At 39.8% G+C, this 887-nt stretch overlaps 1 protein-coding gene across 2 annotated transcripts in view; it reads left to right on the top strand.

Annotated features, from left to right (window-relative positions):
• zfr (zinc finger RNA binding protein) overlaps window positions 1-887 on the top strand; it is a 29,679-nt gene that overhangs the window by 22,569 nt on the left and 6,223 nt on the right. The gene's annotated exons all lie outside the window — the stretch shown is intronic.

Below are 887 nucleotides of genomic sequence, written 5' to 3'. Positions count from 1 at the left end.
TTGGAATAGAAAGTTTTCCATCTGTTCTGCACCTCTGAGATGTACTGGGAGTTGGTTGGTTGGAGGATTCGCTGCAGCTCATCCAGCACCTGAAAAATAGTAAAATTCAGATAAAGAAAGAAAAATTACTGAAAAATAAGTTCTTGTCATACATTCTGATGACTAATGTTTTTCAAAAAAAATCTATAATGTGTAAGATACATGAACATTATGTTAATTATGTCATGCTAAACTGAGTCCTTGGAAGGGCTGAAATTGTGAACTAAGTGGGACCAACATTACTTACATGATCCGGTTCTCTGAAACAAGGGTAAGCTTCTACAATCTTTGCTGCTCTGTCTTGCTCCTTTAAAACATCAGAGGTGATGAAGCATCTTCGAGAGTCAAATTCCAGGTTCAGCAAATGAGTCACCGCAGATTTGTTTGGCTTTTTTGACTTGTACATTTCTTGGAGGGTCTTGTAGTGTCTTGCTTGGATTTTCTGGCTGTCCATGACATCAACTGAAAAAGCTGAAGACATTACACGTTATGGTGGAAAGGGGACATGAGATTTCCAAACTAACAAGTAAAACTTACAAATTATATTTAACACAATACATACATTCTTCATTACTGCTGTCCCGGTTCTGTGCTGGGGTGCTGGTTCTGGGTGACAGATCTACTGACATGCCCATGGGACTAACAGCTGACTGTTCCAGAATAATGGTGGGTGCACTGGAATCTCCATCATAGTCAGTAGTTGAAACATCTGAACTGACTTCTTGTAGTGGTTTCTTTGAAGGAGGACCTTTGGCCTTCCTTGGACTTCTGACATTTGAGAGTCTCTTCCTGAGCTTTTTGGCAACATGCTCCTGCAAGGCATACATAGCAAACATTCAAAAAAGATG

The sequence above is a fragment of the Seriola lalandi genome, unplaced genomic scaffold (assembly GCF_002814215.2).
Source record: "Seriola lalandi dorsalis isolate HSWRI2012SDOR001 ecotype SW California unplaced genomic scaffold, Sedor1 jcf7180002054630, whole genome shotgun sequence".
Taxonomy (NCBI): Eukaryota; Metazoa; Chordata; class Actinopteri; order Carangiformes; family Carangidae; genus Seriola; species Seriola lalandi.
The sequence above is the reverse complement of the archived record's forward strand: the minus strand, read 5'-3'. Positions and strand labels throughout refer to the sequence as shown.